The sequence below is a fragment of the Sus scrofa genome, chromosome 3 (genome assembly GCF_054392235.1).
Source record: "Sus scrofa isolate SSC_HxYL_T2T_F1_AM1 chromosome 3, Sscrofa_HxYL_maternal_Yorkshire_Landrace_v2.0, whole genome shotgun sequence".
In the NCBI taxonomy this organism is placed as follows: Eukaryota; Metazoa; Chordata; class Mammalia; order Artiodactyla; family Suidae; genus Sus; species Sus scrofa.
This window is the reverse complement of record NC_139385.1, coordinates 132,656,910-132,683,644: the sequence shown is the minus strand read 5'-3', so window position 1 is coordinate 132,683,644 and position 26,735 is coordinate 132,656,910. Positions and strand designations below refer to the sequence as shown.

The 26,735-nt window shown below is 38.8% G+C and overlaps 1 protein-coding gene across 5 annotated transcripts in view; it reads right to left on the bottom strand.

The window, feature by feature from the left end:
* The window catches only part of LOC146404944 (uncharacterized), a 488,622-nt gene that overhangs the window by 419,873 nt on the left and 42,014 nt on the right, over positions 1-26,735 (bottom strand). The window contains exon 1 of one of the 5 annotated variants that reach the window (XR_014839804.1): positions 20,157-20,237. The exons of the other annotated variants lie outside the window; for them this stretch is intronic. The gene's annotated coding sequence lies outside the window, so the exon portion shown is untranslated. Of the gene's footprint in view, positions 1-20,156; positions 20,238-26,735 lie in introns of those variants that run through there. 5 annotated transcript variants of the gene reach the window in all.

Sequence of the window (26,735 nt, the reverse complement as noted above, 5' to 3'; positions counted from 1 at the left end):
ACAGAGGATTGGATTCGGAAGAGGTGGTATATATACACAATGGAATACTACTCAGCCATAAAAAAGGATGACATCATGCCATTTGCAGCAACATGGATGCAACTAGAGAATCTCATCTTGAGTGAAATGAGCCAGAAAGACAAAGGCAAATACCATATGATATCACTTATAACTGGAATCTAATATCCAGCACAAATGAACATCTCCTCAGAAAAGAAAATCATGGACCTGGAGAAGCGACTTGTGGTTGCCTGATGGGAGGAGGAGGGAGTGGGAGGGATCGGGAGCTTGGGTTTATCAGACACAACCTAGAATATATTTACAAGGAGATCCTGCTGAATAGCATTGAGAACTATGTCTAGATACTCATGTTGCAACAGAAGAAAGGGTGGGGGAAAAACTGTAATTGCAATGTATACATGCAAGGATAACCTGATCTCCTTGCTGTACAGTGGGAAAATTAAAAAGAAAAAAAAAAAAAAAAAGAAAATACAAGGAAAATCTCAAAAAAAAAAAAAAAAAAAAAAGAAAAGACCTGTGTTTTACCCAGTACTTATCAAGTGGCTGTTAATTACCTCTACTACCTCACTTTCTACCTGTAGCCTCATCTTCACAATAGAGCTTCCAACAAACAAATCTATTAGAGGAACCTACCTACATTGGGCCATCCCAAAGGAACCAGACAACTTGGCCTCGTGAAGTAAAGGCTGTTTTCCAAAGCTCATCCCTCGGAGATGTTCACATCCCTCGGGAATTTGGTCTAGGCCACTTGGGGCCATGATCAAACATGGCCGTGTTTAGCTACTCCTCACACTGTCACTTACCACTGGGTTATGCTCCCTCAAATCAAATCTCCTGGGAAGGTTTTCAAGGAGGGTCTTTATTTGACAGTCATTTTTTTCCCCCTCACTACTTTGCCCAACCCATGGAAACCAGAAGTCTTTATTTCAAGGTAAGAGGTGGGACAGCTAATATACTATATTCTTCTGAGTTTCAGAGGAAGCATTCATCCTCTGCCAAAAGTATGGGCTCCATTTACCAACCTGCTCCATTTCCAGGGCATGCATTGAACTCCGCAAAATCACTAATTATATCCTGTGGAAATCATAACCCTTCCTACTGGCTTTTGCGTCTGCCTATTTTCAATGAAGCCAGCAGGGCCGAAATGCTAACTCTCTATGAAAGTTCTCCCACATGAATAGAGGAAAAATAGAAAGGAGAAATAGTCTTGCTTTGGAACTCAGAGACCTGGATGTTAGTTCCAGTTCTGACATTAATGGTACAGTAGATGTCTATTCATGTGCATCTACTTCCTCAATTCTAAAATGAAATATTTAGTATGACATTTTCGGTGTCCCTTCCAGTCCCAAACAATGCTAAATTAGCCCACAGAGTCATCTTTCCATGGGCTCTCAAAGTTTCTCTCTACCCAGAAGAAAGAAGTTAAGTGTGTCTGAGGCAAGGCAGGGAGCTAGTACTATGAAAGCATAAGACCAAAGAAGGCAAAGAATAAAAGCTAGGATATGTAGGACATCATTTGCCAAAATACATCCCAGGAAACACCACTGCCCTGGAAAAAAAATAGGTGTTGCTATCTTTTCTTTAAAGCGTGCTCTATGCTCAAGTAAATTTAGAAAATATTCAGTTAACAAATGGTTTCCTTTACTGCAAGTCTTCTCACAGCAATTAATATGCTAATATTAATTGTAGATCTCCTAATGGTGCACAGAGCAGGTATGACATCTCAGCTAAATTTTGATGAAACCACTTTGGGAAATGTTAACCTAAGAGAAGCTACAGCCACAGGAAGAAGAGAGTATTTATAAGTAAGTATGTGTGTGTGCGTGCACATGCACACTGAGCTGAGGTAAGGAGTGGGGAAAATGTGATAAAAAAGAAATACTTGATCAAAGGCCTCAACATATAATCCAGTGAGGTAATCTAAGTTAATTATATAAACCTTTGTAGGGTACCAAACGTTGTGGTCAAGACAATGAAAGAATACGGATCAACAAGAGGTGGCACAGACAGGAAAATCTTTGTGGAGAGTCAGGGCTCATACTGAGCTACTAGAAATTCAATTAGTGTAGATCAGATGATAATCTAACACAACTGACATGTAAAATTTATCTTCATTTACAAGTTAAGAGCTGACAAATATTTCTTAGCCCCAAGAGTTAGACTAGAATAACTGCAAGTGCTGCCATAAAGTGTAGATTATGCATCTATGCCTCCAGCTAGTTGTAATGTATATCCATTTCTCACTACCACTTTAATATATAACTCTTCCTGGTCTCCTCCTACTCTATGCTATCAATCCCACACGCTGTCCCTTGGTAACATGTAAATTAATGATTCATGTAAATTAATGACCATTTCAAGCCCCAATTTGCTGCCTGTCTCTTAAGAGGTCCTAGAAAAACACCACACTTTTCATCTACTCCATCGTTCTTTCCCATTGTGGATTTCCTGGCTTCGTGTGAGCTTCTGTGCTGACCATGCTCACAGGGCATGTGCTCATGAACATTCACAGAATTTATTTTATTTAATTAATTAATTAATTAATTTATTTATTTATTTATTTATTGTCTTTTTGCTATTTCTTGGGCCGCTCCCAAGGCATATGGAGGTTCCCAGGCTAGGGGTCGAATCGGAGCTACAGCCACCGGCCTACGCCAGAGCCACAGCAACGCAGGGTCCAAGCCGCATCTGCAACCTACACCACAGCTCACGGCAACGCCGGATCCTTAACCCACTGAGCAAGGGCAGGAATCAAACCCGCAACCTCATGGTTCCTAGTCGGATTCGTTAACCGCTGTGCTACAACGGGAACTCCGATTCACAGAATTTAAAGCTGAGATGAGACTCCCAACATATACTGGGAAAAGGAGATAGTTGATCTTCCATATTCTCCACACCCATCATGTCAAAGAGCCCTCATGCTCTCATTGCATAGTATTTACCAGAGTCAGTGAGTACTGAGAACTTAACCTGGCAAAATTCAATAGGTGAGGAGATTTTTTAAAAAAAGAACATCATTCTCGATCAGTTGCTATAATATATGATAACTGGTCTTCAAGATGACTGCCCAATGAGCCACACCTTCCTATATTCACTTCCTTTGTTGTCCCTTCTCACAGTGAATTTTAGCTAGCCTTGTCTAACCAATAGAATGTGCCAGAAACGATACTCCGTGATTTCTAAAGCCAGTTCACATGAAGCCTTGAAGTTTCTGCCTTAGTCTCTTGAAATGCTCGTGCCAGATGATGTCAGCTTTCATGTAAGCATTTTGGCTACCCAAGACTCCTAGATTTCAGAAATCTCAAGCCACCTGGAGGCAACCTGAAGATACCAGGTGGAGAGAGAGATGATACAGAACACTGAGGTGCCAGAGGTGGAGAAGCCATATTGGGAGTAGATTCTCCAGACCCAGCCGATGCCTCATAAATGAGACAAACTGCCAGATGAACACTTTCCTGACTTCTCAATCCACAGAGTCATGAGCCAAAGAAGATGTTTTCATTAAGCCACTAAGTTTCAGGGAATTTGTTATGCAGCAATAAATAATGAGAACACTTGCTTTCATCCAATCCAGGAGTTAACTTCAGATGGTGCAACGCAAGAATAGGTTTCAATTCCTGACATGAGAAGAAACTGAAATGAAATTTTAACTGCCCGACAAGGACAACGGCCTCCATATTTTTCCTAATTGAGAAACTGGCAATTCCAATAACGAGAAATGAGATCTAGACTATCAGCAGTGGGAGTAATTTGAAAGAGCACTAGAGAAGGAAATGCGTATGCAGAGCTTTATATTTCCAAGTATGGTTGTATGCATTCTCCTATGCAATACCAATAATAAACCATTTTTAGAACAGCATCATGCTGTTCACTTTACGGATCACAAAACTGAGCCACAGAGAGATGACTGGGTTGCCAGGTCACAGAGCTAGAATGAGTATTATGGTTTTCACAGGGGTTGAGAAGTGACCTCACAAGCTAGCAGCTAGGTATCATTCCACGTATACCCTCAAGATTTATTCTGAAATTAGCGGCAGTAACAGAGCCAGCAGCCTGTGGGTATGGACAGGATCACTTCCAGGGGACCACTTAGGAAAGGGATAGAAAATTCAAGCCCCATATAAAAATCCACTTTTAACTCCCTGAACTTGCTCTGAGGGAATTCCCTTCCATATATACTTATTGAGCACCCCCTGTGCCAAGGCTCCAAAGATGAGTAAGATCTACCCCTGATTCAAGAACTCACAATTCAATATAGAAAACATTCACACAAATGGAAATCCACAAGTGTTAGGAGGACTGTGCAAAACGTCACAGGAGAGGCTGTGCTTTTCCCTGCCTGAGGAGGTCGGGAACTGCGTTCTAGAATAGCTGCAGACTACACTCAGCTTTGCAGGACTGGCAGAAGTCAGCCAGCCTGCAAAGACTGAAGCTGTCCTCCTTGTAGGGAGACATTCCACCTTTGGCCTCCCTGCCTATCATTTCTGGAGGCTCTGTGCTGAACCTGCAGAGGTATGACTGTCTCTTTCTTTCCATTAAACCTGTCACTGAAGTTTCTAGTACTTTGTCAAAATATAACGCACACATAAGAAGTCTGAGTAGGATGATAAATTGAGAAAGCTAAATTCTCTCTGAGCTTCGCAAATAAAGCCCAAATGAAAATACCTCGAACATTGATGGGAAGTTTAATACTTCATTTTTATCTCTCCCTTAAAGCACACTTCACACTCCATTGACCTAGTTCATAGATCTGGCTGAAAATCTTCCATTTTATGTGGCTTTGCTGGATGTTGTTGTTTACCCCAAATGCTCCTACCTCTTGACATAAAACTTCATTTCTCATCTCTTTTTAGAGACGAGCTCTCACTAGCTAAACCCAGACATGAAGAACTGAAAAGGAAAAACACTATGTCTTTCAATCCTGGTTCACCCCTTCTCTTCTTTCTCCTTCCCTTTCTGCATCTCTCGGTGCTTCTACCTAACCCTATTTTTATGTCTATGTCTTTCTCATCCCTGAAAGTTAATATCTCCAACTCTCTTTTCTCTTTCTCTTCACCCACCCTTTAAATAATGAAAGGAAAAATACTCTCCTGAGTCAACTTTTGTTATGGCTGCATATGGAAGTTCCCCAGCTAGGGATTGAACCCACTGCACTGGGCTAGGACCGAACCCCCCACCTTCCCACACTTCTTCAGTGACTCTAGCTGCTGCAATCAGATTCTTAACCCACTGAGCCACAGGGAGAAGGCCCATTTAATTATGCCTAACCTTAAAGCAGGTGATTCTGCTGCATTTCACCCCCCAGGAAGCTAGGGGGAAAATAACCATTGACGAGAACTGTTCTCTCATAATATTTTTATTCCAAAGACTATGAATGCTTCTCCAGAGCTAAAATGTCTCCTGTACTATAGCTCACGCCAATCCCCTGCTCAAGAGTCTTGAGTGGTTCCCTGTGGCCTGGAGCACTGTTTCTCGAACTCGTCCAATGAAGAGTTCTGTTTTGCACCAGGCAGCAAAGCAGAATGAATGCATGCTCTTCATGATTCTGGGGTATAGTCCAATTGCCCTGTCTCAAAAAAATATCCTCAATAGCTCATGGTTTCACTTTAAAAATACAAGCAAATTTAATATTATAATTTATAGCAAAGCTTTCTGTAAATATTTAGAGTTGAATTCAAAAGCATTAGATAGGGAGTTCCTGTCATGGCTCAGTGGTTAACGAATCCAACTAAGAACAATGAGGTTGGGGGTTCGATCCCTGGCCTTGCTCAGGGTTAAGGGTCTGGCGTGGCCGTGAGCTATGGTGTAGGTCACAGACGCGGCTCAGGTCCTGCGTTGCTGTGGCTGTGGCGTGGGCTGGTGGCTACAGCTCTGATTGGACCCCTAGGCTGGGAACCTCCATATGCCATGGGAGGGGCCCTAGAAAAAAGCCAAAAAAAAAAAAGACGAAAGCATTAGATATGAAAAATGTGGGACTATTTGAGATAATGAAGTCTAAATCCTAATCCTTTCACAGAAGGGCAGAAGTGTGCAGGGGAAGCCCATGCTATAGAGACCTTTTGTGGTGCCAAGAGTGGCTATATAAGTGCCCTAAATAATATTGTTCTGTGGCTTCCTAGCACTTTCATAATAGGCTAAACACTCTAGCATGACTTTCGGTACCATCTATGACTTGGCCACGCCCTGCTTCTCCTGTACCGTCTTTCATGCTGCATCTCTCTGCCTTCACGCACACTCCACTCTAGCCATAAGCAACTGCATGAAATGTTTTACACAGTCCATGGCATTCACACTTCATGTTGTTCTTTTCCCGAATGTCCTCTCATATCCACCCTCCTCACACACCTGTCGATGGTGAGCCATCTGGTGAACACTTTCTCCAGGAAAGTATTTTTTGTTTATGTTGTGCCAAGCGTCATCCTGAGTGATTTTACATCTTTCATTACAATGTCTCTTAAATTTCACTGATTTGTTGAAAAAGAAAAGAATTGCTAAAGGCCCTCACCCAATAAGGAGCAGGTAGAGCACAAAGCTAATGCATTGCACTAATGACTTGTGGGTTCTGGTAGAAAGATTGGTATGCAAAAATATGTACAAATAAAAAGTCAAATTTCTTGGAATGAGGACTTTTCTCATAAAATGGGGAGGTCATTTGATGTTAAAAAATAAAAACAAACAAAAAACATTGTTGGGGGAGGGGAATACAGCGTTTCAGTACGTGGCCATTCATTTAAGATGCACAGTGCAAACTAGAACAACAGGTGCTAGGCCCAGGAAATAGTCCAAAGGGGAGCAGACCTCTCCTGAGTGTCTCAGGCAGTTTGGTTCTTGCCCTCTTCCTTCTTCCTCAGCTCTTTTCCCATTAGGTGCCAGAAAGAGAATACAACACGTGGTATCAGACTCAGGAGCTTTCAGATGAGTTGAATGGCTAGGTCATACACACACACTTTAAAAGCAGCGCAAGGGCTCTCCAAAGGCTATGTAAAGTAACCCCAAGAGCGACTGTGGCTGAGGAAGGAAAAGAGTTCAATGCTGGGGTGGTTACGGAAATCGTCCTGGAGGAGGGCGGAGTTCTTCAGAGATGGCTTTTCAAGGCTATTTGGATGCTTATATATTCTGATGTTCAAAGGATGCATACCTGGATTTTCATTAAATTCTTGTTTAAGTGCCATGGCTCACAGTGATATGATCCTTTAGTATTGCCAGCTTTAGGAGATAGAAGGTTTTTGTGAAGAGCCACTGTTTTAACCTATACCCTCCGCACTTCCACTCCCAAAGAAGAAGGGGGTTAGCATTTCTTGAGTACTCACCAAGTCCAGGCTCACCAGTCCAAATACATAAGACTCACCAAGTCTTATACATTAGGTATACACAAGCACATGTTTAAAGCCAATCCTCCCAAAAGCCTATAAGATGTACTCATTTATAACTGAAGAACTTCTGGTAAAGCCCAGTTAAGCAGCTTGTCCAAGGTCATACAGCAGGTAAGTGGCATACCTGAGCTTTAAACAGAGATCTCCTGATTTCAAAGCACACATTCCTTCTACAACATCGGGAAGTGCATTGGTATAGCATTATTCTGTGCTTTATTTTGTTAAGCTTCAAACATCATTGAGTTTATAATTGTATGTAACTGCTGTCTAATATATATATTGGATTAAAGACCCACATATGCCAAACTCTTTAAGTCTAAAAATCATTTCCATCAACTTATTTGTGCTTAAAGCTTTTCACAGTTACATCATTACTGAACTCTGCAAAGGGTAAACCATGATCTGTTTATCCAGCTTTATTTCTCAGGATTCCTCTACACATTTTTTTTATTCAATGCCATCCCTGAACTCCTATCTAGCTTCTGGAGGGCTGGGGGGAAATGCAGCAGAATCACCTGCTTTAAGGTTAGGCATAATTAAATGTTAACCATAAATAGTATGCCTTAAAATCCCCATGTTGCTAAAAATTTTCTTTGGATTTTAAAGCCAGCTAATTAAAGAGCTGAAAGTAACGTAATATTGCATAAGTCAAACTTTATATAACATTTAATCTTTGATTTTGGCCTCTAATTTCCATTGGTCACCTTTTGAATGAAGAAATTAGTTTGGGTTGAACAAATGTGTGAACTATGTAAATATTCACTGCAGTTCTGCCTTGACTCCAGAATGCTCTTGAGATGGGCAGCACTTCCCAGTGAGTACTTGGGCACAGTTCTGCACAAAAGCAGTCATTACATGCAAAGCTCATTATGTGATGCCCCTGGGCAAGACTGCATAAGGGCCTTCCTACCTGGTCCTAAGCCCCTTCTCATGGATAATGAGTCCATGCAGGGTCCTCATCAGTCTAAGCTGAGCTCCCTTGGGCAGGTGGATCCAACCAGGATCTAGACCAGACTGCTGGAAGTGAGCTGGGCTGAGTGACAGGGTTCAGGTTACGTGACTATGAAGTGTGATGGAGACTCACGGAGGTATTATGCAGAGTCTAATCACGGGGGAGCTCTAAGTAGGACTGGCGGCAGATGGTGGTACCCCAATAACGGGCCCTAGGATACATTACTCCATGGTCCTGGAAAGAATTATGAGTGGGCAAAAAGCTAAAGGAGAACCAGAGGGACAGAAGTACCAACCAGAGAACAGAAGCATAGAGTGAGGCAAGATGGAGTTACAGAAGAGGAGGATCCCAGTTGCCAGAGTGAAGGCACCGAGAACCACCTGATATTGAGCTACTGATTTAATAAAGTGTGTCTATAAACATATGTGCCTCTTCATTTATTTTATCTGAAACACTCATACTGCCTTAAATGCTTCAGTTGCCATTCAAAATGCTCCCAAACATTTATTTAAAAGCTGTAACAGGGAGTTCCTGCCATGGTGTAGCAGTTAACAAACCTGACTAGTATCCATGAGAATGCAGGTTTGATCCCTGGCCTTGCTCAGTGGGTTAAGGATCCAGCATTGCCATAGCTGTGGTATAGGTCTCAGATGAGGCTTGGATCCCCCGTTGCTGTGGCTGTGGTGTAGGCTAGCAACCACAGCTCTGATTCCACCCCTAGCCTGAGAACCTCTATATGCCATGGGTGTGGCCCTAAAAAGACAAAAAAGAGCTGTAACAACCCTTCAAGGCAGATACTAGTATTATCCCTGTTTTATTAGTTAGTAAACTGAGGCACAGAGAAGTTAAGAAACTTGTCATAGAGTTAGAAATTAATCATTATCTTAAAGTTTTCCAAGAACATGATGAGCCTTTTCAATTTGCAAACAAGTGTTCATTCCTGCCCCATAAAATTATATATTTAATATACTGTTCATTAATGTCTATGATCTGTTTATTTTTTTCTCTGGAATGGCTATTTTTCTAGGGTTGGATATTTGCTTTCTGACCCACACAAATATCTATTATCTTTTTATTTATGTTTTCCTTTTGTCCTTTTTCTGCTTGAATAAAGTATTTCACATGTATCTTTGATTTTTTTTAATACATTTTACCTCTCTCTTCCTCCTTCCATTGCAGGCTTTTATTTCAATATTGCGTTGTGATTTCCTCAGATTATTTTTTTCAATCAATTCCCTTTTTATTTCTACATTCATTTCAACTTGGTCTCTCCTTATGACTGCCTGTTCCTTAGATTGAGAACAGACCATCTTACATTTTTAATAAATGCATCTAACAAGGAGCTTCTAAAACTGTCTTCCATGTCCTAGAGTAAAATTCATTTTCTAAGGTATATTCTTCTGAGCATTTTAGATATTTCTTTCTTAGAGGTTTAGAGAAAAAAATATTCCTTCAGGAGTTCCCGTCGTGGTGCAGTGGTTAACGAATCCGACTAGGAACCATGAGGTTGCGGGTTCGATTCCTACCCTTGCTCAGTGGGTTAACGATCCGGCGTTGCTGTGGCTGTGGTGTAGGCTGGCAGCTACAGCTCTGATTAGACCCCTAGCCTGGGAACCTCCATATGCCGCGGGAGTGGCCCAAGAAATAGCAAAAAAAGACCAAAAAAAATTTTTTTTAAATAATAATAAAAATAAATAAATTAAAAAAAATATTCCTTCAGCCTCCATTCCCCCATAGACAGACACACAGACACACACACAGAGACAGACATACACACATACATGCACATAGACCACTTAGATTTCATCAAATTCCAACACTCAGATATAGATCTGAAGTAAATATTGATGTGTATAGCCTTGAGTCCAAATTCTGAGACCTAACACAATTCCACGTAGCTCTGGTTGATCTAGTATAAGATGTTCTTGATATCAGGTTTCCTGACACACTACAAAATTAGAACAGGCTGTAGCTCTTCTTTGAATAAGTATAGCACACAAATGGCTTCTCATTGAAAATATATTGTACGAAAGAAATTGTAAGGGAAACAGAAATCTGTTTTCACAAATAAACAAAAAAACAAACCTGGGCCAAGGAAAAGGAAGCATCTTATAGATGTGATGTGCCTTGGAGCAAAAGATTTTTAAATTCCTTCTGATTTATTTCATACTTAGAAAAACAAACAAAGCCACAATTCGTCAGACCAGTGATTAGGCAGATGCATTCTACTTCCCATAGTCCCTAAGAGTTTAAGGTCAAATGATTAGACACTAACCCTGTCCCTTCAAAGAGGAGGTTGATCCTGTTACTGTAGCAGATGGTACCATGCTCGATATCAGCGCAGTCCTCAAAAGTGAGAGAATTTCTGCCAGCTAGTTCATTACGTAAATATCTATTCCCTTTCTGCTTTTAAGGGATCGGGCATATGGGAAGTTTAGACTTTGACAATGAATTTTGTTGAATGATGCCTATAAAAAGATATCTTACTATCAAGTCAATATGCTTAGTAGTAGAGAAAAGGGCAAAGCAAGGCCCTTTGGTCCTTCCTGACTGGTAGAAAATGTCTAGGAAGAGAACTTCATCGATCATACTATGAATAATATTCTCTATTCCACCCTTGTCTTGTTAGAACAGTAGCTTTAGTGGCATGGAAATTCTTGGAGTGACATCTCAAAAACAAAAACCAATTTGGATGAAAAAATACAAAAAAGGTCCAGATGGCTTTTGTTATGCTCACCATTATAAATGAGGATGGCTGTCCATAAGAGCCAGAGTGCATCTGTTCACCATTTTATTCAATTACTTAATTAGAATAATGTTCTCTCCTTAACTGTCACTGTTTTAATAAAACAGAATATCAAAGTAAAGTTGCCATTTGATATTTCCTAAGTAGAGTTTAAGTAATAGGAGAAAAGCATCATTCAATATTTCACTGAGTCTTGGAGTTCCCGTCATGGCACAGCAGAAACGAATCCAGGTAGGAACCATGAAGTTGCAGGTTCGATCCCTGGTCTTGCTCAGTGGGTTAAGGATCCAGTGTTGCCATGAGCTAGGGTGTAGGTCGCAGATGCGGCTTGGATCTGGTGTTGCTGTGGTGTAGGCCAGCAGCTGTAGCTCAGATTAGACCCCTAGCCTGGGAACCTCCATATGCTGCGAGTGCAGCCCTAACAACAACAATAAAATTTCACTGAGTCTCAAATACATGCCCCTCTCCCTCTTCCTGTGGAGTTAATTCTCCCATTAGATCCATAAAGCTTCTGTTTAAGCAGAGGAAAATTTGGGGCCAGTCAAACTTCTAATGTTATCCCATCCAGCCGATCTATCACTGTGTTAGTGAGGAGAGAAAGTTGGCAGCAAGGAATGGCATGATTAATCTCTTTGTTGTTTCTTTAACTCTGATAAATCCATCTCACATGTTTTGGAAGAGTTGTCCCCTTGGTAAAATAGGATCCAAATGAACAAGCTTCAGTGAGAACGGAAATCCCCTGGTAACATGGCAGATATCCAGTAAAACACTGTCTGCTTTGGAGTTATGACACTTTTCAGAAACCATTCTGCATTTCCATATTGAAATGCATTTTTAAGACTCTTGTGAGAAAAGGGTCTGTCCCCTCTAAAATTAAATACAATTCTTTGGCAGAGAGGCAAGACTGATAAAACATCAGGAACTCTCTTAATGCAAAAAAAAAATAAAAATAAATAAGAAAAGAAAATTTGCTACATCTTCCATCTATCAAGATGGGCTAGGAGCTCAGGATTTGGTTTTTTTGTTTGTTTGTTTGTTTTTCAGGGCCTCACCCGTGGCATATGAAAGTTCCCAGGCTAGGGGTCTAATCAGAGCTGTAGCTGCTAGCCTACACAACAGCCACAACAAGCGGGATCTGAGCCACATCTGTGACATACACCACAGCTCACAGCAACACCTGATCCTCAACCCACTGAGAGAGACCAGGGATAGAACCCACATCCTTATGGATATTAGTTGGATTTGTTTCCACTGAGCCACGACGGGAACTCCTAGAGCTCAGGATCTTGTAGACCTATAGACACATAGGGCTGAAAGAAACCCCGAAGTCCGTTTAGCCTACATTCAAACCCTCTGGGGTGCATTTTAAGAATACTGATGATACCTTAACCTCACCTCATACAATTAAATCTAAACCTTTCAGGAAGGGACTGGGTATTGGTATTCTTTAGACGACTCACCCCAGAGATTCTAATGTGCAACTAGGATTGAGAACCACCTGCCTCTGGCTAAACGAGGCAAAAGAGACATCAGCAGAAATTAAAATCACCCTATTGGAGAAAGACCATCATAAGGGATGCGGATGGCATATATGGGCGTCTGAAATCTCTCCCTATCCAAGCTGAAGGCAAGCTGCACACGTTAAAAAGGAATGATGATAGAACAGTTGAAAAGGAAAAAAGAGACCACTTCAGTGTTATTTTGATGACCATTTAGAACCCCTTTGAGTTAGAAGCTGTTGATGAGAAAGTTGCTCTCAAAACCTAAAGTAGAACAAAAATGTGTGTGTGCACTTGAAAGAATGAACAGCTGTAATTTAGTAAAAGTCAAAACAAAACAAAAACATTCAATTTTTCCTGGGTTACTTTAATTCTTAACCCTTTCTCTGATTTGCATATTTCCTTTATGTTGTATAATCATTTGGAATTAATAAGTAGTTAATTCTATAATTTCAAAAGGATATTTCTTTTGGTAGAAAAAGCCTGAATGGTGCTAGAGGAACTGGGGGATGGTGAAGATGGGGAACTTACAGGGCCATGGGGGTTGGAGAAGAAAGCAATATTAAGAACGCATTTTTTCTTTTACCGAATCCAAGAAAAAAGACGCATGGTATCAAGGTTAAAAATTTGTTCTGTGCCACTCAGCACATATTTCACAAATGGTGTCTTTCTCCTAAATAAACTGCAAATCCATTAACTGTCCTGGTAAAAATTTACAGTTTTGCTCCCAGAACACTACTCCCTAGAGGCTTCCAGAACCTGAGTGGAAAGAGATCCAAGGAGACCCAGGAATCAAAATGGCCTAGAAATTCAGACTTCGAGTCTCAGGCTTCCTCTCAAGTTTCTGGCCTGGGCTGCTACTGCCACTGTTATTGCTACTACCACTGCTGCCCCCTGCAAACCTCCACCTACAGGACTCCAAGGAGGCCCTACACCAGAGAGCTCTGCCATCTGTCCAGGAAGCCAATGTGGGACCAAAATACAATTTGTATTTCAATTTGACCACTTAGTCTTCTGCATTGGTTAGTATAAAATCTAATTGGTATTTGTTTGATTTTGATGAATAACTGATTTGCGGCTTAGTTTTAGAACTGATAACGCCAGAAAGTTCTCAAAGAATCTATGTTCTATGATTCACAGAATCAGCTTCATGAGAAGTTAACACAGACATCAACGTTATAAATCCAAGGTTGATCCGAGGAAGACTACATCATTCATGTTTCTGATACTTGGCATAAACATGTTTTCTGTTGAAGATAGCCACATATCCACTGTAACAGTGAAAATTATTTTGCCTTGAGCATTGTTTAAACTGTACTGATACACTTCCTCCTTGACGACTCACATAAGACAGTTCAACTTCAAAGATCTGTTATAGAAGGCCAATGGCCCCTCTGGCTGGAAGTGCCCAACCCACAGTCCTTGGCTCAGGGCAGCAGTACTAGGCCAGGTTTTATGTGGAGCTGATAACTCACTGAAGCAGTCCTGGCTCCTGATCCAGAGGCTGGACTCCCATGGCTGGCCAGCAAACCATGAGAGGGCCTGTCGGTGAAGGCACTGCCAGAAGCAGTGACAGATACTGACCAATCAGAGCAGCAAAACTCCTGCCATTGGACTAGTAACTTCAGAGAGGACTGGCCAGACAAGAGCAAACTGAGATTAAAGCAATACCATGTGAAGAAGTGAAGACCCCACAAAAGAGAGACCTTGTGAGACCCAGAGCTGCCCTGGACCCTGAATAGCTTCCCAGTCCAAAACCATTCCACCAGTATTCCGCTCCAAACCCACATTTTCTCTGCGTGGTCTAAGAAAACCTTTGTTCCCTGCAATTGTAGGTCTCATGCAATGGAATGAATTCTGGACATGGAATTATGAAAAGCTGGATTTGAGTTCTAGTTCTACCACTTAACAAGGCATGTGTCTTCAGTCAACTTGTTTTAATTTTTTTGAATATGATTTCCTGATATCTAAGGGAAGAAATGTCAATTACCTGGTCTTAATGTTAAAAAGTTAATGTGATAAAAATTTTATGTGAAACTTACAACAATGTCTTGCACATGAGTAGTCAATAAATGTTAGATATTGTTATTATTATAATGATTAAACAAGATCATTAAGGAACTGTTTCAGGCACACTGTAGACGCTAATAAATGGTAATCATTAGAAAAGTCTCTACAAACAGAAGACAAACTACTCTAAAAACATACCTCTATCACTAGCAGAGTTATTTGTTCTGTTTTCTCCTTAACAAGTGGGAAAAAGGAGAGTTGCCAAGAAGCCCACAGGCCAGTGTTCTGCCGGCAGACATGGTAAGACACCCCTTCCTGGGGAAGAAGCCAGTGGGCACTGTCTTATCCTCATACAGAGAATTCTTGATTGCTGCCTTTAGCACTCCTTCTTGCTAGAAGAACACATGTTATTGAAATGGAACGATTTAATTTAAATCTCACCTAATTGAAATAGAAATATCTATTTTCAGCAAGACTCCCAGCCAACTGAGCTAAAGAATGCAACAAATTTGGGAGGACAAGCCTAGAGAAAGAATGCTATGAAAATCTGGCCACCTGCTCTAAGTCTGTTAGCCAAGGAAAAGCGGTAAAGGAGAGTCTAAGTGCTAACCTACCACTTAGGTTAACTGGTAGGTTCCACTACCAGTTAGCAGTCTTGCAAGACTCCCAGCCAATTGAGCTAAAGAATGCTGAGTCTTGGAATATTTCTATTTAAAATGACTGTGATAACTACATAGTTTTATAGTTTATTGTCTATTCTACTAGAAGCCAAGAGTTGCTTACTCTACCTTTATTTCTAATACCTTTATCTTGTCTTTTGGAGACAAATAGAATTGAGTGAAAATTGTCCCAGTTTCGCATAACGTTCTCTTAGATCACAGTAACATTGAACTTCTGAAAACTCCCTTTTCTGAGATATGCTCAGCTCAGTTATTTAACCATAGCTTGTAAAATAAGAAAACATGATACCAAGAGTTCCTTCAAAATTATGGGATTTTTCTCTATAGATACAACTGCATAAGGCTCTTCTAATATTTTTTTTTATCAGAAACTGATCATCAGATCATTCTCACCCCAGCAGAAAAAAGCATTACTCCCACCATGCACCAATTAGTAAAGCTAAGTTTGGGTTCATGTGTAAAGAGGGTTTTTTTTTTTTTTTTTTGCTTCTTAGGGCCACATCCATGGCATATGGAGATTCCCAGGCCAGGGGTAGAATCAGAGCTGTAGCTGCCGGACTCCAAAACAGCCACAGCAGCCGGACTACACCACAGCCACACAATGCCAGACTAAGCTGCGTCTACGAACTACACCACAGCTCATGGCATCCTTAACCCACTGAGGGAGGCCAGGGATCAAACCCACAACCTCACGGTTTCTAGTTGGATTTGTTTCCATTGTGACGCAATGGGAACTCCCATGTATAAAGAGTCTTGAGCTACTTAGAGCTCAACTGATCTTGTGGTCAATTAAAAGCAAGGTCTTTTTGCCAGAAGTGCAACCAAGCTATGTCTCTCTGGCTTGTTCAGTTGACTATTTAAACCTAAAAGCAATACTTTACACTTTATCTTTTAAAGGTCAAACTGGCTGGTTTCAATCCAGTGTCCTGGCCTCTTGTGTTCCTCTTTGATTCTAACGTGAAAAGCTCATGTCATCTGCAAGGTCTATGAGACTCTCTCTCTCTTACACAGCCTCATCTAAGTCTTAACTAAAAATGCTGATCAGAGCCTCATCGCAAAGTCAAGTTTCTAGCAATGGAAGTGTCCTCAGCTTTCAAACCAGATTATAGTGAGGAAGTTATGCCATTTGTTATACACAAGGAGAAGGGAAATTTCATACTACTGCCAATAAGCCATTCTTCCTGGAAATAAATAGAAACGGCTTTTCAAAAATCCCCCAAAAATGAAGTTGAAGATATTTTAAACTTTTTTTCCTTCCAGAGTAGGATGGTAAAAGGAATGACTCAGATATTGCTTGTTTGTATGCATATGAACTTTTGCTGTGAATGTCGAACAGAATAGGCAGTCATCTGTGTCTTCTGAAGAGGAGCAAAAGACTTTCTATTTTATTTGTGTATGCGTTCATTCAATCAATACATCATCAAGCATCTATTAAGTGCTTGTTGTATTCAAGAAATGTAGTGAGCACTGGACATTTAAAGATAAAGTCTATCTCTGCCCTTAGGCACTTAATCATATAAAGGGGGTAATAGAAATTCAAATGAGTGAAATAGGTAAAGAGCTTTGCACCTATTCAGAGTTTAATAAGGTAATATGAAATTAGCATACAATAACACACAGTATATCTATATATCTATATATAGATATAGATAGTTCTACAGCTACCTACCAAAACAGCACTGGAAAAGATTATGGAAGTTTTAATTTAAAATCTCAGCAAATACATACATACATTCTTTTTTCTCACATTATCATGCTGTACAATAGAAAAGTGACAGAACACTATAAACCAGCTATAATGGAAAAAATAAAAATCATCATAAAATAAAAAAAGTTGAGAAAATCTCAATAAAAAGAAATAATGATTTCTGAAGAAACAATAATAGCATGATATATTCCATATAATAAAACTGTTCTATGTTTCTCACAGATAATAAGTAATAGAAAAAGATTGAGAAGTAGGTCATCCAACCCCTGAGACTGCACTGAACTGTTACTTTATCATATGCCGCCATCTAGAATGACAAAGGAAAAACAAGGATTAATTCCCAGTGCTGCTGAGGAGATTAGAAAACTGTCATCAACTGATAGTGTGAATTCAAATTGTATGGTTTTTGTAAGATAATTTCCATATGAGTTATAAAATGTGCAAAGGTATTTGTCACGGTGGTAATTGTAGCTTTATTTACAATAGAAGATTGGTTAAATAAATGTCGCTGTAGTTATGTAATGGAGCACTATGCAATCATTTAAAATACAAGATAAAAGCAAAACTACAGGGACAGAAAGCAGAGTAGTGTTCCTGGGGCTGGGGTGGCACAAGGTGACTGTAAGCAGGCACAAGGGAACTTTTAGGGGTAATGGGAATGCCCTAAAACAGGATAATAGTGATGACTGTACAACTGGAAAAATGAACTGAAAGCTCGTCAAGCTGTACACAAAGTCTGTAAGATTAGACACCAAATTATCAACAGGAGTTATCACTAGGAATGTAGATTATGAGGGATTTTCATCACATTTTATATTATTGAGATATTGGTAAATGTTATAATTATGAATTACTTTTTTTCTTTTTCTTGTTTTTTGTCACACCCACAGCATATGGAAATTCCCAGGTCAGCGATCAAATCTGAGGGGCAGCTGCAACCTACAATTGTGGCATCACAGGATCCTTAACTCACTGTGCCAAGCTGGTGATCCAACCCACTCACAGCCACAGAGACAACAATGGATCCTTAACATGCTGCAGGAACTCCTAATTATGAATAACTTTTATAATCAGTGAGAAGTTCTCAAAACCTGTAAAATCTATCTTAAATCAATAAAGAATATTTTATATAATTATGAAAACCCACCTTCCCAATAATGAAATAAAGATGACAACTAACATCACTATTTTTAAATGAACCAGGCCCAAGTATTAAAAATAACAGGGAGTTCCCGTTGTGGCGCAGTGGTTAACGAATCCGACTAGGAACCATGAGGTTGCGGGTTCGATCCCTGGCCTTGCTCAGCGGGTTAAGGACCCCGCGTTGCTGTGAGCTGTGGTGAAGGTTGCAGACGCGGCTCGGATCCTGCATTGCTGTGGCTCTGGCGTAGGCTGGTGGCTGCAGCTCTGATTCGACCCCTAGCCTGGGAACCTCCATATGCCGCGGAAGCGGCCCTAGAAAAGGCAAAAAGACAAAAAAAAAAAAAAAAAAAATTAAAAATAACAGGATATGATTGCTATTTTTAGTGATAACTTGAGATTTATTTGAAAGAGCATCAACTAAAAGACTACAACATTTTAATTAAGCTAATAACATGGTTAGTTACGAAATAAATATTCAGATATCAGTATTTTCCTAAATATTAACAATAATCAAAGATAAAATGTAACCAAAACAGAAACTAAAAAATAGTTTAGATTAATTCAATAAGAAGTGTATACAACCTATGTAAAGGAAACTACAAACTTTCTGAAAATTAATAAAAGAAATATAGAATAAATGCTATTTTCCTAGATGACAATATTTTAAAGAGGTCAATTTAATATAAATGAATATATAAATGTAATTTTATTAAAATGTGTTTATTTTTGTAAATTTAAAAACAATTTTAAAGAGTAACTGCATAGGAGTAAAAGATTTCTAAAATCATAAAAATTGGAGATAATTATGAGTTAAGTATTAAATTTATCATCTAGTCATAAATTTAGAGAGGCATTGGGATTCAAATATACTATAGCTCAGAGAAGTAAAATATCATCCATTGAATAAATACTTATAAGAATACATATATACATATATATGTATGTGAATAAATTACATAGTAAAGATGATATTTCGAATTAGAGGAAAAAGGAAGAATTATTCGGTAAGTACTGTGGGACTCAGCTAACCAGTAAGAAAAATAAAGTTACAGCCCTTCATCTCACTTTACCTCCCCAAACAAATTTGATGTGCTTTTAAAACCATACTCCAAAGGTAATACCTCTGGTTAAAAAATGCAAATCCAGTGATAACAGTCCTGTGAACACTGTGGTTTTTAATGTCACGGGGATCTAAACCAAACATGAAGATCAAAAATACAATAAAAGTAGAAGCATCCGTACCTCAGGGAGAAACAATCCTTTCAACTGTCTTCAGAGGTGATGGAGTAGTAAAAAGGACTAGATTTTTTTTTTTTTTTTTTTTTTTTTGACCATGCCCATGTCATGCAAACGTTCTCAGGCCAGGGACCAAACCCATGCCACAGCAGTAACAAGAGCCCCAGCAGTGACAACACTGGATCCTTAACCTGATCAGCTACCGAGGAACTGTCTAAGTACCAGATTTTTAAGTCAGACAAATTTCAATAGAAATCCTGGCTCTACAATTTACTGACCAATTACTCAATCTCTCGCCTTGCCTTAGTTTCCTTAGCAAAGTAGAATAAGTAGAATTAATAATATATTCCTGATTAGATATGAGAATAAATGAAATAATCTATGTAGGGTACCTTATTGTCACTCAGCTATTAAAACTAATATACTCCCTAGGGAGTTCCCATTGTGGCTCAGTGGTTAATGAACCCGAATAGCATCCATGAGGATGCAGGTTAGATCCCTGGCCTCGCTCAGTAGGTTAAGGATCTGGCGTTGCCATAAGCTGCAGTGTAGATCAAAGACACGGCTTGGATCTGCACCACTATGGCTCTGGTGTAGGCTGGCGGCTACAGCTCAGATTGGACCACTAGCCTGGGAACCTCTGTGTGCCTTGGGTGCGGCCCTAAAGAGACAAAAAGACAAAAATAAATTTAAAAAACTAACACACTGCCTACCCATCTATATTAGCTGGGCTGCTGTAATAATTACCATAGACTAGGAGGCATAAACAACAAGAATTTATTTCTTACAGTTCTGGAGGCTGGAAAGTACAAGACCGAGGTGCTGGCCACTTCAGTTCATGTGAAAGCTCTCTTCCTGACTTGTGATGGCTGTTTTCACGTGTAAGGGAGAGAGAGAAAATGAACTCTCTGATGTCTCTTCTTAGAACGATACTCACCCCATCATGAGGGCCCCATCCTCACGACTTCATCTGTTTCTGCTTACCTCTAAAGGCCCCATCTCCAAATATTATCACATTGAGGATTAGGGCCTGAACATATGAATTGGAAGGGACATTAACTTCGTAACACTGTTCCACCCCTTTTTATTTTGAAATATTTGCAGGACAAGAAACACTTAGCTCTGATTTTTTTTATTTTGTTTCCTTAAAACAAGATAAATAAGAACATTCATCAAAACATTCCATGATTTACCAAAGAGGACAGGCAGCAGGGAAGGTCAGATTGGGGGTTTGGGATTGGCATATATGCACACTGTGGTATATGGAATGACTGGCCAATGGGGGCCTGCTGCATAACACAGGGAACTCTACCCAGTATTCTGTGATAATCTATATGGGAAAAGAATCTGAAAAAGAATGGATGTGTATATAGGTATAACTGAATCACTTTGCTTTACAGCAGCAAGTATTACATCATTGGAAATCAATTGTACTTCAAAAAAGATTTTTAAAATGAAAAAAAAAAATCCCTGATTTATTCAACGGACATTTAATAAACACCTACTGCTTTCGAGGTGTGGTACTAGGTACTGAGGTTATAAGATTAATTAAAGAGACATGGTTCCAGCCCTCAAGGGATTCAGACTCTTAACAACTGCCTATTGGTAATATCTCATTTCTTCCTTAAAAACCATCATTCCCCTCCCTCTGTATGGCAGTTATAATATTAAGGGCTTTCATATTTCTCTGGTCATTTCCTTCTTGGATAAAGCAGCACAGGTAAGAGGCACTCTTTATTACCCCCACTGAATACATAAAGAAAACAGGTGCTTAGAATTAAAAGGACATAAAGTGACATGTGTATATGCTCAGCTCTAGGGGACAAGATGAAATGAGGAAGAGTTTGTTTTTAAAGTCCATATGTTTGAATGTCTTTGCTTTCTCACCAAAATGTTTTCTTTAAGAGAACAGGCCTTTTCAGACTCTTCACAAAATTAAAGCAAAGAAGCTTTTCTAAAATATTTACTAAAATAACTTCTCCATTTGATCCTCAAACAGCTTCACGAGCAAGGAGTAACTCTGCTTTAGTAGATTCATAAAACTGAAGTGAAAAAGGTCAATATCAATGTCAACAAACAGTATTTTTTCAGTATCCAATCATGCCACAGGCCATTACCTTCCCAAAGGAAAAGTTTTCATTCATGCTGCTTATGACACAGCACACAAGAAACAGGGAAATCCCAGGTAATAACTACTGAAGCAATCATCATTTATTATTTCAGGTAAAGAGACTGAAGTTCAAACTATCAAGTGCCATATAAAAGATATCAGCTGATGTTTTTGTACATTTACTTCACATTTCTTTCATCTTTCACAAAAGTGATACTAACTCATGGAAAAATAAACACTAAGAAAAAATATAAAGTGAAAAGGCAAGCTTCCTCCATCCCTCCCAGACTTTGCCCCACTAACCAGAAGTAATCAAACTTGCCTAATCCTTATGAAAAAGTAGGCACCTAACATCAATGTATATAATGCCCTTTTTAATATATGTGGGATTAGCTAATAAATAATATTTTGCAGCATATTTGTGTCATAGCAATACACTTTGGAGAGTTTTCCATAACAGCATATGTAGCTCTATCTCATTCTATTCAATGACAGTTCATTTTCATAAGAGTCCAAAATGGGATTGCATTTTTCCTGTTTCTTGGTAACCACTATCCTTTGTACAATGCAGTTAACTCGCTTCCTTAATAAATTCAAAAACTGAATTGAGCAAGGCCCGTAATATTAATTTCGACAAGACTTAACTTTAACAAGAGTACTTCATCAGTTTCTGGCCATGCCAGGGACCACTCCTTTTCAAAGAAAATGTTTTCATTCATGCTGTTTATGAGGTAGCACACATGAATGAGGATAAAGCCAGGCGATATCCTCTATCTTTCACATACATGGCAAAAAATCGAAAGACACACCTGTTTACTGGCCATATCAATACAACACAAGCTTCAAGTAACTTTTCCTCAGACCTTGCAGCTCAAGATAACTACCCTCAAGTTCACAATAATAAAAATTTTTTAAAAAAGAAAAAAAATTAGGGTTTCTTCACACTGGAGACAGAAAGACCAAACAAATCTGCTAGTTATAATTCTGAGCTGTTTGACAGACAGAAACTTTAAAATACAATTTCTCAACATTCAAGTGTAGCCAGAGGTAATAGAACATTTTTTTCCCCAAACCCAATGAGGAAACTAAAATGCTGCCTCATTCAATTCAAAGAGTAGAGTTCCAGTTACAATGAGAATAACAAAAGCAGGCAGAATCCCAGAATCCTCAGAAACATGCAACTCAGTAGGTCTGCTAGAAAAGAAACTTCACTTAGATAAAAAGATTAAAAACTCCCATTCAGCAAACAGTGGCTTTTCTAGGAGCACAAAACCCTAAGTAATCATTTCCCCTAATCAAATGGGTGTCCTGTTGCTCTGTAATCAATGATAATGAATGTATTCTGTAAACTGGAGTGTTTATAAGCCTTTTCAAAGCAGGAAAGCAGCACTGTCCTTTGCAGCCTCTCAGAGGAGTTCAGAGATGGAAAAATTGCCCATCTCCCTGCTCCCAGGCTCTAAAGGCCAACAAAGCTCATTAGCTATTTATCTACCTGTGTAGAGCCACATTTAACCCAAGATGCCATTCTACAAACCTCACCCGAACAGAAACATACTGGGAAAGGAAATTCAGCCAAAAACCCAGACATTCGAACTCGAGAAACCAATGGAGCTAAAAGGAAAACATTAGTGGTTTAATTCACTTAGATGTCACAGTTTTATTAATCACCTTCTCCATCAGGCACTGCATGGACTAAGGATCTGGATATAATAAAATTCAATCTGCATACGCAAAGAAATCCCAGTTTGGAGTGGGAGATAGGAATGTAAACAGTTAACCATTCGATTCTGTAAATACTGCAATTAAAACAATTCATGGAACTATGAGAGGACAGAAAACATCCTCCCAATACTAAATGATACATAGAAGAGCACACAGAGAAAATATTTTTGAATCCTTACTGGGAAACTGATCACAGTGGTTGATCTAGGAGGGTAAATATCAAATATCTACTGAAAGATAGAACTAGAGAGAGATTTACTTTCATTGTATACATGTATTTTTTAAACTTTGAAACGTGCACACTTTGCATGCATCATCAATTCACTAATTAATTTAAAATAAAATGGTGGGTAAAAATGATTTAAAAAATAATCCTTGTCCAGGGTAAAAAGCAGTAACTGTCTAATACCTGCTTATTTACGGTCAAAAAAAATAAGAATGCATTAGTACCCACGAATAAATAATAATGCATGTGAGCTTTTATAATCATGTTTGAGATTCAAAAACTTGCATTTTATAACAAGTTTTCATGCAATCAAATCATGGCCCTAACAAAATGTGAAACTGGTCATGGTGTAAATTGCCATAACCACTTAAGAGAACAGTTGGACTTCACTGAGTAAAGTGGAAGATATACATCACCTATGACACATTTCCAGTTCTGGGAAGATATTCAAGCTGGTTCTCAATCTTTAATGTGCATCTGAATCATGTGGAAAGCTAGTCAAATCCCAGATTGCCAGAGCCCACCTCCACAGTTTCCAATTAAGTAAGGTCTGGGATGTAACTCCAGAATTTGCATTTCTAATGAATTTCCAGGTGATGTTGATGCTGCTGATGCAAAGGCTACATTTTGAGAACCATTGCTTTAGAGATAATCATGCGCATGTGCACCAGGACACATGAACAAAGATGTTCATAGCTGCGTTTTTCATTATACACAAAACTGGAGAACAACCCAGTCACTATCAATAAGAGAAAGCTTAAGTTGTGGGTGCAATGTTACAGCAGATAATAAAATAGCAATGAAAATAAGCTGTAGTTTCCTGCAATCATATAAATGACTTTCAGAAAACAAAACGTAGCAAAAAAAATGCAACAAAAAGAATACATTCAGTAAGACTTCATTAGTATAAAGTCCCAAAACAGGAAAAAAGAAACTACTATATCATTTATAGATGCAAACATAGACAGTAAAGGTATGATGCAAAGCAAGCAAATGGTTATCACATAAGTCAGAATACGGTTACCTCGAGGGTAGAAGGTGAGGTTATGCTTGGAGAGGGTCACATGGAGGGTTTCTGGGGTGCTGGCAATGCACTGTTTCTCGACTTAGGTGGCCATCATTCCCATTTTGGCTTTGTAATTTTTGTCAAATTGCACATATGTGTTTAATGAACATTTTTGACAAATGTTATATTTAACAACAAAAGAAGGGGAAATACATATCCAAAGGGGAGAAAGCATTTTCAAAAATGAGTGAAAAATAGACTCACAGACACAGAGAACAAGACTTGCAGTGCCAAGGGGGAAGGGAGAGGAAGAGGTTTGGATGGGGAGTTTGGGTTGGTGGATGCAAACTATTGCATTTAGAATAGATAGGCACTGAGGTCCTGCTGTATAGCACAGGGAACTATATATAGTATCTTGGGATAGACCACACTGGGAGGACGATATGAGAAAAGGAATGTAAATATATGTATGACTGGGTCACTATGCTATATACTAGAAACTGACTCAACACTGTAAATCGACTATTCCCTAATAAAAATCAATTTAATTAATAAAAAATAAAATGAAATAAATAAGAAAGGGAATGTTATATGTATGTATATATGTATGTATGTCTAGGTCACTTTGCTGTACAGCACAAATTGGCACTACATTGTAAATCAACTATACTTCAATTTAAAAAAAATTTTTTTAAATAGAGTGAAACAGGAAAGAGATGGTAAGACATAAGCTCCAGTAAAGGAAGCTTAAATCTTTTTAACTAAAAGAACTGCTAGATTTGGATTTTTGAAAATAGAGTTTTAAGTAAAGAACTTTTACATGTATTATTCTGTTGATAAGTTAAATTTTTAAATTGCTAATTTTTAAATTAATGACAATTCAATGGAAATAGATTTTTAAATAATCTATTACTGCTTTAAAGATAAAAAAAAGTTTATTTCATTATAATTAAATATACTTAAGCCCACAATCAGGTTGTTTTCTATGTTGGGTAAATTCCAGGTACCAAATTGCAAATGGAAAAATCATTTGTGGGGTTGAGTCCTTTCAGCAAATGGTTACAAATCAACCAACATTTTGTGATCCAGCATATCTTTCTCTCTTCTTCCCCAGAGATAAACAAGAATTCCTTTCCTTCTCAACACAGAATCATTACTTTAATCCATGAGGTAAAAAGGTTTTTTCAAAATTTCTATATCTTTAGCCAAAGTTTTTAGATGAATCAAAGCACATCTGTTACATTTCTCTTTCATTTTGCTGAATCATTCCTGTTTGCTTCTTGGGGGCACCATCTTGAAGTATAGATTAGTTTTCTTCTTAACTAGTGTAGTATAGAATGATGCCTTGATTATTTCTAAAGTTAATAATAACCTCATTATTCTAAAGACTGAGAGGATGAATCACATAGTTGTCTTTCTAAACTTCTCTAATCTATACCTTCTCCAGACTCAAGAAAAGCATAGGTTGACCAGAAAGCTGTTTGTCTCTAGAAACTCAGGGACAAATACATTTCCATTGATAAGTAAGTTCCCATAAACCCACCATTAAATCCATCATTGTGGACAGAAGAGTAAGAATGATGGTCATTTACACATCTGATTGAATATTAAGACACTTAGAAAGGTAGCCAGGGAAAGAACATTTGTAGCATCAAGTCCAGAATATCATGATACCTTGTGACCTTGCCTCCCTCCCTCTCTCATTTTTAGTTTCTTCCTTTACTCTGAATCCTTCTCCCAAAGAACAACAAGAATAGCACTTACATTCTCTACCCCTTCTCTGCCCCAAAGCTTTTCTTATGCAGTCTGCATCCAATGCTACTGACTTCCAGGAGGAATTGTGTTTTGTCTCTCTGTTCCCACAGCACCTCATAGTAGACTCTTTTACAATACCTTCCCAAGGTATTACAATTACTTACTTATCTGTCTATGGCTCCTACTGCTCCTTGAGGGAGTGGCCATATTATATTCATCTCTGAATCTACATCTAACATAATAACCGATGCTTAATAAACACAGTATTGAATTGAACTGTCTCCTCAACTTTTCCACCTTCTTAAAATAATCTTCTGTCAAAAGTAAAAGCTGATAATAGACCTACTACACGTAAAATATTTTGTTAGAAATCTGGAGGATGCCCTCATGGAGATTTACAACTAAAAATTCTGCTAAATAAAATGCATTTCAAAGGGTAAAAAGTGCTATAAATGCTCAAAGATAATAATGAACAAAATACATGAAAATGCTGAAGAGAGAAAAAATCTTTTCAATTGACATCCAGAGGAAGATGAGAAAGAAAGACT